The sequence below is a fragment of the Brienomyrus brachyistius genome, chromosome 5, assembly GCF_023856365.1.
Source record: "Brienomyrus brachyistius isolate T26 chromosome 5, BBRACH_0.4, whole genome shotgun sequence".
NCBI classification, from domain to species: Eukaryota; Metazoa; Chordata; class Actinopteri; order Osteoglossiformes; family Mormyridae; genus Brienomyrus; species Brienomyrus brachyistius.
Genome location: NC_064537.1, coordinates 15268073 through 15285004, shown reverse-complemented (window position 1 = coordinate 15285004; position 16932 = coordinate 15268073). Strand labels below are relative to the sequence as shown.

General features: G+C 42.3%; 1 protein-coding gene across 1 annotated transcript in view; it reads right to left on the bottom strand.

The window, feature by feature from the left end:
• Nucleotides 1-6096: 6096 nt before the first annotated feature.
• Nucleotides 6097-16932, bottom strand: part of LOC125741863 (urotensin-2 receptor) — a 36936-nt gene continuing 26100 nt past the window's right edge. Inside the window, exon 3 of the mRNA XM_049013312.1 lies at nucleotides 6097-7144. The gene's annotated coding sequence lies outside the window, so the exon portion shown is untranslated. The remainder of the gene's footprint in view (nucleotides 7145-16932) is intronic.

Sequence of the window (16932 nt, the reverse complement as noted above, 5' to 3'; positions counted from 1 at the left end):
AACCCCCATTTTTAAATTGTGTGTAAAGCCTTTCCAAAAGAGTGGCAGCTATTTACAGCTGTAAATGGGTGAGGAACAACTCCATACTGATGCCCGTGGATTTCGAATGGGATGTCATGAACGTTTCTGTAGGTGAACCAGTGTCCGAACATGTGCAGTTTGAGCTTTGAATAGTGTTTCAGTGTCACTCATTGAATTACAGCTTTTGCATGTGCTGCCTTATGCATGCTTATCTTCCTTGGTTAGTAATTTTATTCATAACTATAACTGTTTTATTTGTATATTTGTATTCATACTGAAGCAATTTAATGTCCTGTAAAAGGTAAAAATTTCCTTTTCCATCACAGGAAAGACAGGGACCGCCCTGGACAGGGTGTCACTCCATCACAGGAAACACAGGGTCCACCCTGAAGAGGGTGTCACTCTATCACAGGAAAGACAGGGACCGCCCTGGACAGGGTGTCACTCCATCACAGGAAACACAGGGTCCACCCTGAAGAGGGTGTCACTCTATCACAGGAAAGACAGGGACCGCCCTGGACAGGGTGTCAGTCCATCTCTGAAAAGACAGGGACCGCCCTGGATAGGGTGTCACTCTATCACAGGAAAGACAGGGACCGCCCTGGACAGGGTGTCAGTCCATCTCTGAAAAGACAGGGACCGCCCTGGATAGGGTGTCACTCTATCACAGGAAAGACAGGGACCGCCCTGAACAGGGTGTCAGTCCATCACAGGAAACACAGGGTCCGCCCTGAAGAGGGTGTCACTATATCACAGGAAAGACAGGGACCGCCCTTGGACAGGGTGTCAGTCCATCACAGGAAACACAGGGTCCGCTCTGAAGAGGGTGTCACTATATCACAGGAAAGACAGGGACCGCCCTTGGACAGGGTGTCACTCCATCACAGGAAAGACAGGGACCGCCCTGGATAGGGTGTCACTCCATCACAGGAAAGACAGGGACCGCCCTGAAGAGGGTGTCACTCCATCACAGGAAAGACAGGGACCGCCCTGGATAGGGTGTCATTCCATCACAGGAAAGACAGGGACAGGGTATCACTCCATGACTGGTGCACTGTCCTGCTATCGGAAATTTAGTACCAAGAAGTTTTTGTTTCTAAGTGCCTGAGCTTATACCCTTCATAAGCTTTTCCTCATGCGAAAAATCCTAAAGAAATTTTTAATTAGCGTTCTGGAACTGAAAATTCTTTGTTCTTTATACATTCTTTGTTCTTTATTATCATCTATTAAAATCTACTGCAAGGTTCAATTTTATAGCTGTGTGATATTGGTCAATCAGCCATTTCTGTCCAAAAGTGTATGGATTTCATACCTTCTTCTGTGTGTTTTTCAATTTATGCTCTCCTTGAAAATGCCATTCCTTGAAAACCTTCAAGAGAAATACAAGCTTTGAGATGTTTCTTACAAAGTACACTATGGGAAACCATCTGGAATTCACCCAGTGGTCAATTAGACAAAGAAATATATACACACGCCCTCCTGGAACCCTAATTGGGTTGGCAAAAAATCTATTTTCATATTCAGTTCAACTCATTAAACCAGAACTATTCAACAGGGTACATCCTTTCATAATCTGACATTTGTGTTAGTTAAGACAGTTGGATTTTATAGTAACAGAATAGTATCATTCAAACACAATGAATTGTCACTATTTTTAAAAATAGTAGGTTTTCCAGGGGTGTTTTGTATAAACCGGATTAGGTCAGCCAAGTTATACTTATTTAGAGTAACCCAATTATCCCATCATAAGTCTTTCACTCAAGGACCATGTGGACAGGTCAGTTTTGAGAATCAGATACACCTTGTGCTGTGTATCTGTTGTGTATCTGTGAGTGGTCAGTCACTTATGTCATGTCACCATATTGCAGGGGTCTCAAATTTCATCAAAAGTTTGGGGTGAGATTATCTGTTAGGAGCGGAAGTACTTCTCTCACGGTCAATGCATGAGATTTGAAAACCCTGCCTGCTGCATTCATCTGATCTTGCTCTGCCACATCTGCCTTGTCTGCACTCGGTGTGTGTGCATCCCTCTATTAATGTGCTTGCAGCAGGATCACATGTAACTTATTTTGGAATTTACAGAAACAACAAATGCTATTTTCTGATTGGCTGGTAGGTGACTATTAACTCTGTATAACAAGATCGGGACGGCTATGAACGTGGTGGAAAACACTCCGCATGCCTGTCCGTTAATTCTATGGAATGGGAACCATGGTGGGCATTATCCCTCACTGTACTTCTCAGCGTGAGAAACACAAGGTGTAGTGAGTGAGCGTGTGAACTGGCTGAAGTGCATGTATCTCATGGTCGATGCTGCATTCTTTATGTAACATATGGAAGAGAGAGCCATTCCCTTATTTCTGCTCACAATCCTGTAGGTGCTCAGCCAAAGATAATTGGATCTGCAGAGGGACAAGAGGGAATGGAGGCCAAGACATCTGCTGTATCGGACAGACAGAATGTCTCACTCTCTCCCTATTTCGAGTATAAGCTTGGCCAACTGAACATGGTGTCAGAAGTGTGATGATAAATAGATAATATTATTGTGTAGACGGCTGCATAGTGCACTAGTTTGGCGTGCATCATTTACACGAGACCGCTGAGTGAAACTGCTAGGCTAGTTAGCGAGGCAGCAATAGCATGTACCGGCAACAGAATGACTCAGTTCCAAATCACTCCTCCAAAGACGTTTTCGTTCAAGGCAGACGAGTGGACAAAGTGGATAAAAAGATTTGAAAGGTTTCAGGATTAGACACACAAGACGACAAAAACCAAGTGAATACATTCATTTATTCAATGGGCGAAGACGCTGAAGATATTTTACTTTCTCTGCACCTAACTGAGTAGGAAGCGGGTGATTATGCAGTTAAACAAAAACTGGATGCTCATTTTGTAGCTAGCAGAAATATCATATGCGAGAGGGCTAAATTCAATCAAAGAGCACACGGAGTCGGCGAGGTGGTCCACAGCTTTCACACCGTGCTACATTGCCTCGCAGAGCATTGCGGACATGGTGCTCTGCATGACGAAATGTTGAGAGATCGACCTGTCGTGGGTCCAAGGGATAAGCGCCTATCAGAACAGCTACAAATGGATGCTGAACTGACGTTAGAGAAAGTCATTAACAAAGCGTGTGTGCAAGTGTAAAAAAAGTGGCTTGAAATGCTTAAGACATTTTAAAGCAGAAGCTCGTAATAACCAGGTAGATGGCATAAGTACACAACGGCTTAGCGGCTTTAACACGAAAGAAAAACAGGCAGCGGAGCAAACAGGACTCCGGAGAAACGTTCACAATGTGGAGACACACGACGGCATTATCCTCAGCAGCGTGCAGCAAGAGAGGCTGCGTATAATCACTGCAGAAAGAAGGGGCATTAACGCTAGAGTCCAAAAACCAAACCGAGCACGGAAGTGAGTGTAGCAGCAGTGACTGAGAACAGCGATGCGGACATCGCATCTTTTAGGCTCTGTGTTAAGGAAAACGGGAGTCAGTCCGTGGATTATCAGGAATAAAAGTGGACAACCACAAAGCAGTGTTCAACATTAACACTGGGGCTGACGTCACTGCAGTCCCCGTAAAGTCCTACACCCAGGGCCAGTTCAACAAGTTGCCCAGAGCGAAAAAGGTTCTTTACGGACCAGGAGGACCGCCTTTAAAAGTAAACATGCCACTCCTTGGAGGAGTAGCCGCCATACCACTTCAGCTGGTAGCCAACTTCAGCCTGGACACTAAAGAGACTGTAAAAGGAGAGTTTCCAAAGCTTTTCTCAGGTTTATGGAAAATGGAGGGGGAGTACAATATTGTACTAAAGCCCGGGGCGAAGCCTTTCTTCCTCTCCATGCCATGCTGCACATCACTCCCGCTCATGCCAAAGGTAAAAGAAGAGCTGAATCATATGGAGAAGCAAGGGGTGAATTCAAAGGTAGAAGAGCCCCCAGCATGGTGTGCACCTATGGTGGGGGCACCCAAGCGCTCAGGAAAAGTTCGAATTTGCACAAATCTCACAGAGAAAAAGAAGCCTGTGATGAGGGAGGATCATCCTCTGCCTTCCGTCGAACACACGTTACAGTAGGACAGCTTGCTAGAGCCAAAGTTTTCTGGAAACTCGATGCCAAGGCTGGATTCCGGCAGATCCCGTTATCCAAAGAGTCCTCTCTCCTCACAACCTTCATAATCCCATTCGGCCAGTACTGTTACAATTGCCTTTGCTTTGGGATTTCGTCTGCTGGAGAACACTTCCAGAAGCGCTTATCTCGCATCCTGGAGGGACTGGAAGGGGTTCTGTGTCAGAAGGACGACGTGCTCATTTGGGGCACGACGCATAGAGAACACGATGAGACGCTAAGAAAGGTGTTGACACGACTGCAGGAGGCCAGAATGACACTAAGCGACAAGTGCGAGTTATCAACGAGCAGGATAAAGTTCCTGGGACAAGTTATTGAGCCCTCAGGAATCAGCGTCGACCCCAACAAGGTGAATGCCGTGAAAATTATGACGGAATCCAGTAATGTTAGCGAGTAGTTAGGTGTTTTCTTGGAATGACAAACCATCTGGGGAAATTCCTACCTCACCTGGTGGAGAAAACACGTCCTTTTAGAGAATTGTTGAGGAAGTCCAGCATGTGGACCTGGAGCCCACAGCAGCAGCAAGCCTTCCACCAATCAGCAGTATGCTCAAATTGAGAAGGAAGCCTTAGCCACTATGCATTATGAATGTCTTTATAAATTACTAAAAGAATGTCCTTAAGTAAAATGTTATCACCTTAGTTTCGCTAATTAGCAGCTTGCGGATTAACGGCATCCTGTGCACCACTACATATTTGTAATATTAATTAACTACGTATGTGTGGGTGCTGTCTTTCATTTTTATTTCTGTGTTTTAGAGCAAATGATTATTATTGGTCAATGTAGCTTTATTTACATTAAACCCCCAGCCTTCCATGACGCACTGGAATACTAGCCCCTAGCTTACCCCTTGCTACAGTAAGCTTACCTAACTAAGGTAATCCATCTTGATTATTGATTATTCATATTTCTAGATCCTGTGATGAACTGGGGCGTAGGTAATTTGACACGCTGTGCTATTCGCTGTTGAAAGCATTTTCCTGTGAAAATAACAAGGTAGAAAATTACAACTATGATGATCCTCTCATTTAGTGGAAAATCGTGTTCAGTCATTTCCCCGTACGTTAACCGTCTTCATTAAGCTGCCCATGTCTCTGCCTGCTTTTCCAACACCAATGACACACGCACAGAGATACACTGAAATGAGTGAAGCAGAATTTGCACAGGTAAACATATTAATATGCGATCAAAAGCACAGTCTGGCAACTTCAAATTTTTGTTAGCAAATAAAGCCAAGAAGCAATAAGGAAAGTCATTACACCAAAAAAGCAATAAGCACATATTTACATCTTCTTGTCTGGCCTCGGTCTCATAGCCCTTTGATCTCTGTCTGCCTAATGCTTACGCTCATCTAAAATGCAGTTCTTTTAAATTAGAGACAGAGCTACTATACATGCATCTGTATTTATAAGAAATATGTTAATACAATGAACCTTTGACTGGGCAGGGCTGCTTTATTCATAGAGAGCCCTGCAAGTTCACTTGCAGACATCAAGTCCTCCTTGAGTTTCAGTGTGTAGCTCCAAATAAGAAATAAATTAAGCGTGTCTGTCTATGCAGGGTTTATCTTTGGCACTGGCCATTTGGTCTAAGATGTGCATCGTGATATCCGCTGGCTGTGGCCCTTCCCAGAGGAACTCCTACACGGAGTGTTCTCAGCGACACGCCATATAAGCACACGGGAAGACCACGGCATCTGCCGTACATGTTTTCGTTGCTTAGTTTATGTGATTGGTAGCGTTGCTTGCTGGCTAAAAACCAGCTATATATGGCTGTGCAAACATGCTACTCAAAGGAATATTCTTGTGGACAGAAAAAAGAAACATTAATGAAAACAGCACTGATGATACTCAGCAGTGAAACTCATATTCTGACCAGAAAAAAAAAGGAATCTCGGGTGTGACCCCCCCCCCCCCCCCATGCTCAAAGCTTGAGGGCACCAGTTGTCTGTTTTTCTCATTTTAAAAACACATTAGCAGACCCTCAATTCCTTGGGTTGATGGACACACCCTCCCTGTTATACAAAGTCAGATGTTCTTTTGCATTGTACCCATGTACGCATCAACCAAAACGGCACTCAGTTGCCCCCCTTGAATAATGAGCAGCCTATAGCCACGGTTTTGCCCTGAGTTCTGCTGATTAACTGATGACTGATAGGTGGGTCTGTATCACCTGCCCTCAATCTGCCAGCTGTCTGCCTGCGTACTGGATATCTAGATGACTGGGCTGATCGTCAGTGCCAAGGATGAAGCCCAACAGAAATGTGTCTAACATCTCTCATGGCGAGTGGTAACCTCCACATACCAATGCAATCACGATTCTGATTGGCTTGTCTACCTGAGGCTAAGTAAAGGTATTTAGAAATTTAGTGAGTCTGAAAATTGTCAGCACATATATTTTAAACATGATATCATGCCTGCTATTGGGTCATATTTATCCTACGCAAAATGCTTGAATTGCATTTCGAACTGTTGAAATTAAGGAGCAAAACAGATAAATATTGATCACACGACAATGATCGCAACGTGAATTCAATAAAATTACATTAGGTAAGGCCTTAGTTCCATAGAAACTGGTAAATTACAGGGGGGATTGAGTCTGATGCTCAAGGTGCAGTAGAGTGTGGAAAATCAAGTGAGGTGATGACACTTTTCTTCTGGAATTTACTCCAGAATGTCAGGGAACAATGACAACGGTGAAAGCAAAAGTCACTCAGAGGTGAACATGGCAGAATGTCGAGAAACATGTTACCATAGTTACTGTGTGACAGGAGCCGCATCAGAATTTCAGTATGGCAGGTGTGCAGTACTTTAGGAGCTGGTGATTGTACTGTACATCCAAAGATGACAGATGCTGCACTTGGTGCTGGTCCATGCATGTCAGCAATGATGACATGCCACGTGTCCACATCCATCTGCGCTCTTTTCTTTCCCCGTCTTGACTGATGTCAGGTCCCTTAGCCTGCTCCACGCCGCATCTGTCAACCACTTTTCCAACCCTGTTAAAACAATACAAAATCCAGCAACTGTTAATACCTCGCATACATGCCAATGTGCAATGTGATGCTTCCATATTGCGATAAGCATATTGCTGTTGGATTTGGCAGCAGGACATAAGTGCTACAGTATGAGTAGCAGTCCTTGTTCCACTCTAATCGCTTTTAATGCTTTTACACTCCCGTTTATGAAGGACATCCAGAGCTGGGGAATATTATCGAGCCGGACTGTGTCCTCCTCCACTCCCAGCACTAATTCTCCCAAGGCAAGTACGCAAAGCTGAATGAGCCATAATGGTGAGAAATTGTCATACTTTGTGTGGATGCGGTAGCTGGGCTACTAAGCACAGCACTCATCCGTCCGGCTTCCCTTGAACTGCACACTCCTCTTCCATGTAACAACATGAAATTTTCACCCCTCTCCTCCACACAGGCATATCAGCGAGATTCTGTTTACCTCAAAGCATGACTCACCGTCTTCAAACAAACCAAGGGCCTTGCTCAGAACTCATTAGAACTTACATGTGATTCTCGTCATAATTTAGCGGTGGAAATAAAAATTATTAAACAAATTTTAACAATCTTTGATCTTGTGACATGACGGAGGTTTTAAACAGAAAAGGCAACCGTCAAAGGAAAAAGAAATGTGTGTGTAAGTATATATATATACTCACAGTGTTTCAAATAGCAAGCAATGTAAGTAGTAGACGATGTTCTATATAGGCTTAATCTATACCAAACCTATGTTGGATGCAATTGTCAAGATAATTTTTCCATATCTCCATCCATTTTCCAAACCGCTTATCTAACTGGGGGGTCTGGAGCCTATCCCGGAAGCAATGGGCATGAGGCAGGGAACAGCCCAGGATGGGGGGCCATCCCATCGCAGGGCACACTCACACACCATTCACTCACTCATGCGTTCCTACGGGCAATTTAGCAACTCCAATTAGCCTCAGCATGTCTTTGGACTGTGGGGGGAAACCGGAGTACCCGGAGGAAACCCCATGACGACATGGGGAGAACATGCAAACTCCACACACATGTGACCCAGGCGGAGACTTGAATCTGGGTCCCAGAGGTGTGAGGCAACAGTGCAAACCACTGCACCACCATGCCACCCCAAATTTATATATAATCATGTGACTGGGAAAACCACTCTGATAATTATTAAAGCCTTTTTTGACCAGCGATTTTTGAAGCTTTTGAAATTTGAGGCACAAAATACAGGAAATAATATATTGACAGCAAAATACTGAAAATTTCTAAAGTTTCTACTAACATAAAGTAGAACAAAAGTGGCATCGTAGCATTTTTTTGTAAGAATAAAGTGCGTGTAAAAAAAATTGTTTCGGTAATATACCAATGAACCCGTTATAGCTGGGGGTGGAATTAAGAAATTGCTGGATTTCTGACAATTTGCAAAGTATTCTTATGTCAATAGAAGGCTGAATAAACATTATTATTATTATTGTTGTTATTGGTATTTACCATTGTCGTTATTTTTCACATGTTAATAAGTGATGTCTGTTTTCATTCATAGTTCAGTTCCAAATCCTGTTTTCACTGGCTATACACTCTGTGCTTGACATAATGAAATGAAAATGTCATGCTGGAAGGAATCTGAGCAGACTTAGATGAATCTCAGCCTGGAATGTGTCTTATGCCTGTAAATGAAAAAAAGGCTCACGAAATAATCCAGATTGTGTCATTCCTATCTCTAGTGAACTGTCTTGGATGACATGTATAGCACACCTGACAATTTTCATCCTAAGACTAAAATAAAACCTGTAACGTACCTGCAACTCTTTGAAAAGTATGTCGCGATGTCAAGCACCACTTTAAAATCTGTGGAAAATCACATGTACTGCCCTTTATAATAAATTAATGTTTCATGAATGAAGCTGATCAAAAGCAGATGAGGTCAGATGCATGCTTTTATTTCTTTGCCTGTGAGTTTCCTTTCTCTTGAGGCCTACATGAAACGTTTTAAAAGTATTGTTTTAAATCTGAGCATTTGAGATTGATATGGACCAGAACAGGTACATGGCATTGAGAAGTAACAAACTAGTTGTTTTTCAGTTAAATGCAATTGCAGGGGCCGGCAGAGGAAATCATATGAACAAAATGACAAAATCCTGTTTTTTGGCTCGAGTGGGAGTTGTTTTCTGTTTCACGGCGACCATTAGAATGCATCATTTCTCAGGAGCTTGCAGGGGACTGAGTGAATGGAAAGGCACAGGATGAAATCCAGCGGCCTGGAAGGACGTGTACTCGAGATATTCAGAGAGAAAGGGGGTGAGGGCAGTGCAGCTGGTGCTGTTGAGGCTGATTAGTGAATAAATAACCTAATAATCTAACATGCCCTTTGACCTTAATCAACAGCCCGGTGAGGGGTACAAGAAGGACCACTTCAGCTTGTCAGAACGTCCAATTTTCTGGGTCTCAACTTAATCAGGAGGAAAACAGATCAAAACAAGGTGACATTCCCATCCCTCCTGCAGCTGGACTGCTGGTCCAGTGCTTCCACGTTGACCACATTATTATTTACAATTTAATCGCCTCCTGACTGTTCCTAAATTAAATTACGCATTTGTTGATTTTTTTTACCTTCGGCATGATGGCAGTTGAATTGGTTTACTGGCTCCCACTGCGCCCTCACAGTCAATATAAAAGTCAGAGTCACTGCAGGTGATCAATAGTCCCGTGAGCCATTTTCTTGAGGTCATCATACGGGTCACAGATTAACTCAGCTCACTCCAAAGGTTCGTTTCTTTAGGATTTTCAGCTGCTCCATCTGTTCCCGTGCTCAGTGTGTCTTATTAGTGTAACGGCATCAATGCCTGTCTGTGGTTTACAGAAATCTGACCCCGTCAATCTGCTTTACAGCATTGTTACAGCTTACTGACAACACACTTGTTCCCTCTGCTTAATCCACCCATTTTCTGAAGCTGCTTGTCCTATTCAGGGTCACAGTGAGTCTGGAGCCTTATAGGCACATGGTGGGGTGCCAACCCGTCACTGGGCACTCACACATGCCACCATGATGCCCCTCCTGCTTAAGCTGTTTAGATAACTGCTTATCACACATTACTTCCTGACTGCAGCTACTGCACTTTTTAATGAGTGAGTCTTCGCTTGGAACAAGTCGTGCAGTGGGCCGTTGTCTCAACCCGGGTCGTCAGCTGTCTTATGCAATTTGATATTGATGTCAGCTGTAATGATATTAGCAATGCAAATACTAAGAAGAAGAATGAGGAGGAGAAGAAAGTAAGGAATAGTCATTAGCACTGCTTGCATTGTATAGCTCAGTCAGGACATTCTTTTGTGGTATCAGCACGACCCTTCGGGAAATAGAAATCTGCATATCTGGCAGCTAAGGCTGGGGAGGAGCATCTGCCAATTTTTGCGTGGAAGGGGGTGGAGGAAAGCAATTAATATTCACTGGCTCAGTTGGGAGAACGGTATCCTGGGAACTTAAATGTAGATGCTTCTCCATGAATGAGTTTGTTGAGTTCATTACAGTGCCGATCACTCCCATGTCAGCCCGGCTGCAGAGAATCTGCCTTATAGATTTTCTGCCACTTGTACCAAACGGTATAACAAAGCAAAGGCTTCGTTTACCTGGGTATTTTTAATTCACTTTTTCGTAAAACTCATCAGCATAGAGCTCAACGAACTAAAAGTCCCCACAAACACATTTTTATTAAATGGAAGACACATCTGAATAACATTGTGTCAAAAGAATTTCAAGTAGGGAGTTACCCCCCAAATCCCTATCTTGACAATAGTGTTTTCAAATAAAAAATAATATAATATGACATCAAGAAGTTGCATGGGGCATTTGAAAGCACAATGTATCCGTTAATCTTGTGAATACATTGAAAAGGGACGAAATGCTACCATTGGAGGAACACGGAAAAAGTAAGGAGAACGATATTTTGTCGTGTGGCAAAATGAAACCTTCAGTCCTACAGATGGTAAATACAGCACTTTGCAGAGAATCTGAAATTGACAGAGGAGTGTGCAGCGCTTTATGCTACATTGAGGACACGCTAATTACTGTAAGTGTTTGGGTTCTTGTGCAGCGCTTTACATTTAAATACTAAGAGGACTTTTCAAAGGGCACAGCGGTTTCAGCCGTTTGGAATCCTGACTTTATCTCAATGCTGGAAAAACGTCCAAGTTATTGCACAACTTATTTGATTTCCATCTTCCAACTACTACAGGGCCCTAGTAATTGTGGAACTTATGCCATAAATCACAGGGTCGGGTGGCAGACAGCACCTTATGAAGGACGCTGGTCCATCACAGAGCACGTACCCACAAATTATGGGCAATTTAGAGACAGAAAAATTCACCTAAATCGCCTGTTTCTGGAATGTGGGAGGAGCCTGGAGGACCAGGGGAGACATGAAAAGGGTAGAATATGCAAATTCTACAAGGAGTGAATGGTGGGAATCAAACTCAGATCCCTGGAGATGTGAAGCTACAGTGCTACTCACTGAAGTAACTTATAATGAAGAAATACCAGTGAGGAAATAGGCATAATATATTGATCTTGTATATGATTGTATTAGCGATGTTTTCATAGCCTCTGACAGCACTGTGTATGTTGGTTTTTTTCACTTCCCAATGTGATGTGCGGTTTCGGAGGATGAGCAGGACTCGAGGGGTCTTTGCCATGCACTGCTGCAGTCAGTGGCGCTCCGACTGCAGACTAGACTTAACACATGGGTCTCAGGGGCTACAGGCTTCTGGGATTGGTGTGTGGCCAGGAGTGAACACTCTGACAGCAGAAACGAGTTCCTGGTATCCAGTTTTATTGCAAGGCTGGCAGAGAGCAGGTGAGAGAATATCAAGAAATGTGCCCGAGTGTTATGAAACGTTCTAGCTGAAAAGCAGTGAAATTCTGAATTGTCTCTCTGCCGACGTGCAGTGGTAAAACAATGCAGCAGCATGCATAAAATGCAGCAAAACTAAAAAGTGCCACAAAAAGATTGAGAGTTATGAAATCCGACATCTTTTCTATTAATGCTTACATGAGCTAGATTCCGAAGCCATTCGGCTTAATTGTTTAGCTTGTGTGAGTCCTGTTCGCCCAGCCAGCACGGGCATCAATTGTGGATTTCTTATTTAATGAGGAAGCGACTCACTTCTCCGTAGCTCCCTCGTTTTCTCATTCCAGTAAGGGCAGTCCAGCTCCCCCAGTGTCAGCCAGGACAGCCATGACCACTGCCAAGGTCTCTCTGTTGTGCCTGTGTGTCTGTGTGTTTGTTACTGACATACTGACAATGTTATGGCAGGTATTAATCAACTCGCATACCTAAGGAAGATTAATGGGGGATATTGTAGCTCTTATTATATTCTGCATTTGTTATGGACCGTAATGCTGTGGTTCAAGTTGTCTGGCCCTACATCAAACTCTTGACAGAGGGCTGTAGACGGTTATAGACTGACGGCAGAGACAGCTAATCCCTTTGGACTCCCCTCACTACCTTGCATGCAGGCTGCCACGTCCATCTCTCCGGTCCCTTTTCTTACCTGCTGCCTGTCCCATCGTACCCTGGGCAGCCTTTTAACACTTTTTCTGGTTTTCTAATCTCGTGATAAGCGTCTTAGCTCTTGAGACATTCTCCGATTTCTTCAATTGTTTGGAACGTCTGGGTGGCTTGGAAACAAAAGGCCGTTGGACGAGAATCCCTGTTTCACCATTTGCATAAAATACTGAGTTTGGGTTGAATAAAGACAAATGGCAGCGGTAACTGTATCCCTCATAGAACATTGCCATGGTAAGTGTATCCCCCCAAAATACTGCCTTGGTAACTATATCATCCACAAAACTCTTTGTATGAGGCTGTTTTTCAAAGGGCATGTCAAAAGAAGATTGTGTGAATAAGTGTTTCCTACTGGAGGAATACTGAGTTCAGAGAGGTGCCAGGGATGGAAAAAAACACATTTTACTGTAGAAGTTGCCGTTTCTTCTGAAGACTCCAGAAAGAGCCATTTTTTGTGGGTGGGTGGAAGGCTATCTTCATGCCTGTCCTATGCAGTATACGTTATCAGGACTCCTTTCCTAAAGGTCAGTGTCCCAGGTCTGGAGATCAGGGATTTCTTTTAATTTATGTCTGGTTATTATTAGCCATCCATTCTCTAAAACCACTTATCCTATTCAGGGTCACTGTTATTTACTTTACTTTACTTATTATTATTATTATTGTGGTCGTCATCGTCTCTCCACAGCAGACTGTGGTGGCTGATAATCCCCTGAGTGTACAATAAACTGAAAGGTTAAGAGGGAACTTTCTGATCCTGCTCTCTCTTTAATTATGGCCTTTGGGCAGCAGGGGTAACGTACCATAGGGACGTGGATACCTGTCTTGCCCTGATTTGTTGCAATGGTTGATTCGTCCCCAGAGGCATAGGATCTGAGTGGGGGGGGGGGGTGTCCCCAATATTTAATTTGGACTCATTCACCCCCCGTTTGCATTTGAATTATTAAGTTGTGCCCTCCCACCACCCCATGGCATACTTAATCAGTCATCATCTGCAATATTTGCAGTCTATGAATGTTTCTGAGCAATTGAAGTTTCATACAGTTCATAGCTTTAATTCTATCATTCGTTCATGGACATTAATGTCACTGATATACTTACTCCCCAACTTTGAATCAGTTTAGTAAAAGCTGCAGGAATTTCATAAGCAAGAAAATAAATCACATCTTTGTTGTTAAATTGTTGATCTGTCATTATCTACACTTTAATATTTATTCTCCAGTGCTACTGAGTACGGTTTTAAACATAACAATTAAGAGACCAAAACATGTATTTCATGCATATTACAAAATTATCTTTCCTTGTCCTTTATAACACATCCACATAATCACAGCAGCAGAGTGTGAAGTCCTGACGCACTGCAGTATATTTCGTTTTGTCACCAAAGACTTTACCAAAGTGATTTTCATTTACGTGAAGTTAGAGAAGTTTCCCAGAAATTTCCTGTTCCTTCCAGTATAATGACAGATTACATCCCTGTCCATCACATTTGATCGTTGTGTGACAGAAATGAAGTTTAATGAAGTAAGTTAATTGACTTGGCTTTTGGGATTGATCAGTTTATTTGCTTATTTATTTGTGTTCTGAATTACAAAAAAGGAGACAAAAATGAATATGAGGAGCTGGCTTTTTCAGGCACACACATGTGATTGATCTCCAGTGTGTGAGACGTAACCCTCATTCATAGAACAGAGTTTGACCCAACAGTGTTATTTTGAGAAGTTTATTAGGTTTCTGGTTCTCACAGCTTATGAAATTTTATCTGATTCTGTTGGGATTTCAGAAGAAAACAAAGTGAAATGTTTCTGAAAAGATGCAATCAAAATTCCTCAAGAGAAAAGTTTCATAAAAAAATAATAAATAAATAATAAAGTATATATACAGACATATATATATATATATATGTCTATGATTACAGGAAATCGCATCCAAAAATTTAACATATTTAACAAATTAAACAGTCACTCATAACTTCAACCAAACAAATGACAAGTGAATAAGAGCATTCCTGGGCTTGTTTCCAAAAACAGCATTGAGATCCTGTTTTCGATTTCGGTAATTTATTTGTATGCAAGAAGACAATGTATGAAGCAACAATTGTTCTTATTTATGAAGCTAAACGTTGGTGGCATAGATAGCCATTCATTAGAAGGGCAGACAGACAAAGTTATTTATTGTAAGAGGAGACATATGTTCGTACTGGTCTCAAACACAGGTTATGCCAGTTCTTAATTAGTTCATTTTTATTTTGCAGATAAAATAAAATAAGCAATATTGATAAAGTTCCTGATTTGTTTCGAAGCACTGAAGTGTCATCGGGCCACATGCTCATTAGCTCTGTGAAGTTGGTTTTAATTTAATAAACATTAAATTTTGTTCCCTTTGTGCTTGTGTTCAGTTCCTGGCTTCCCCTGTGTGACTTCTTCCATGATGTGAGATCCTAAAGGAACTGTTTTTCTTCAGGTAACGAGGTCAGTGGGTTTCGGTCTATTACTAAGACCTGGTCTGTTGTTAATAGATTTTTTTTTTCTCACCCATGTCTTTCACATCAGTATCCCATTACGGTCCAACTATGAATCAGAAACCCAGCGAACGTGAGATGTTAATGGGGTTTGGCTCGGATGTTCCGGCACCTGTGCCAAGACGCAGCGGTTCCTCGCTCCTTAACACGCCGCCTTCCAGCTCCAAAGCGGGGCGAGCAATGCCGTGAGCTAGCTGCCAATTAGTGCGGCGTGATGATGATGGCGATGCACTCACGGCTCTCCGCTTCCCGAGGCCACGCAGCTGACAAGCATCCGCCGTAAAAACACAACGCGTTTAATCAAACGCCGCGGCAGTGAATGGTAAATCCATGACAGACACCAGCCACTCCTTACTGGCCAGCATTACAGAACATAATTACAGGGGGCTCTTTGTCTTTTCCATCCACAACAGATGGTTCCGCAATGAGATGAAAAGGTGACACAAACCAAATATTATGTAACTCCCGATCCCATCCGACTCTCAGCTGCAGTTATACAAGAATGATTTCTTCCCATATATAAGCTGTTCCTCTTTCATTTGTCAAAAATTCCATGCAAGTCAAACTCAGAAATTATATTGTACAAATATTATTTAATTATTTAAATACGTAACGCAATACATAATGTGCATTCTCTATGAGAATTAGCAGTATTGTGAATTTTCCCAGGCTGCAAACATAATGAGGTTTTGTTTTTTCGAATTACTTTTCTAGTCTGAGAATGGAACGCGTGCTATTATCGTTAGCTTTTAGCATACAAACCCACTGAAACGCAAAATGGTTGAAAGGAGTAATTTAGCAGTGGCTGAACCGACATAACATCTGCTTTTAGGAAAGGAAATAAAACAAATATTAGTACGAAACATAAAGCAGAACAAATAAGCATCCGCTCTGAAATAGCAGCGAGAGAGCAGTGGTAAATGCTCAGGCATTATAACGAAGTTCTTTAACAATATTTTATTTTGCTGTTTTTTTTTTTTTTTTTTTTTTTACTTGGAGAGACATTAGTTATGTATGACTGGAAATTATTCAAGTCTGGAGTGAAGGTCTAGTAAAAATAAACAGAACAGCCGTCCAAAGTAGTTAATACCAGGCTTTTTGAGTTTTTTGTACACTGCCATTCCCTTTAAATGTATGCTTGTCTTGTGATGGACTGGTATGTTATCCAGAGAGTCTCGTGCCATGTGTTTCTAAACATATCATACTTGGGATTATGTTAGCTCTTCATTAAAATATAGTGTTAACAGCATAAAATGTATCTTGGGTATACCATTATGTTAGATATGTGCTGGATGCTTAAATTGAATTATTTATTCTATGTATTTTTGCTGAATCTGACTTAATGCATTGTAAAACTTCCCAAGTCATTAATGGCTTTCAGTTGTGTCTGACTTGTTGCGCTCTGGACGTAGACAGGGTATGAAATGCTAATTCCTTGCAGATGACGGTATTTCCGCTAATCTCTTAACATGAAAACACACAGGCGTACACCATGAATTCTCATGCTACCATCTTCTGTAATAGAACATCAGTTTACTGGCATACAGCACAGACTTTCACCAGAAATGTAATTACTAGGACTGTACCAATTACAGAAATGCATGCAGCAAACACTAGATATCTTTGAAGGACAGCTGAATGAAAACACACTTAAGATTCAAAATAAATTCAAGACCCCTCACCGAAAAATAAATAAAAAATTCAGCAGCCGACCC